Genomic DNA, 921 nt, shown 5'->3' with positions numbered 1-921 from the left:
CATTGGATAGAGTGGAAATTGTGATACATAGTCATTGATGAGGCAAGCTAAGACACTTACAACATACTAACATGCATCCATGGCTAGATCTTCAAGGGAACCACAAACCTCAAAGCATACCTCTACTTGATCCATGCTTGAACTAGCAATTGATGGATTCAAGCAACCTAAATCTAGGAATTGGATAGAAACCCTCTCCAAGAGGAAACAAAGCTCTCAAGCATATAATTCAGCAAAAACCTAAAGAAAAGAAATGACATCAAGAGGTATTTATACTATGGGTCCAAAAATAGAAAGTTGGCCCACAAAATCTAAAAATCGGCATAATCGCCCGGTCGGGCGTTTTTCACATGCCAAAATGCCCGGCCCGGGCGTTTTCCCTGTCACCGGGCGATTTTCACAAGCGAAACGCCCGGTCGGGCGTTTTTCCCGAAGCTCCCGGCCTTCTCTGCGCGACTTCCGTAAAACCGCCATAACTCCCTCATTCGGACTCCGATTGGGATGTGCAAGATACCCACGCGAAGCTGTTTCCAAGACGAAGACAATGGTGGTAGTTTCATAGCTTTCGGATGTCATCTCAATAGGACGATTTCCAGTTGAATCCAACTGTAGTTGAAATCCTTGACGCACGGCTTCCATGATCGTATCATCCTCCCCTTCTTGGAAAGGATTTGTCCCCCAATCAACCCATGGCTCACGCCGAAATGAAGACCCTTGACGTCTAGCACTCGTGGTCATATCATCCTCCCCTCCTTGGAAATGATTTTTCCTCAAATCCGGATTTCATACACCTATGGAATGGAAAAAGAGCAAATCAAATATGAAAGTATGATGAAAAGGATTAAGACCACTAACTGCTCTAAGTAATAAACATGAGAGCACGAATTAATGATTCCTTTCATGTCCAAATCCCTCCCATAA

This window comes from Salvia hispanica, chromosome 6, assembly GCF_023119035.1.
Source record: "Salvia hispanica cultivar TCC Black 2014 chromosome 6, UniMelb_Shisp_WGS_1.0, whole genome shotgun sequence".
NCBI lineage: Eukaryota > Viridiplantae > Streptophyta > Magnoliopsida > Lamiales > Lamiaceae > Salvia > Salvia hispanica.
This window is presented reverse-complemented; position numbering follows the sequence as displayed.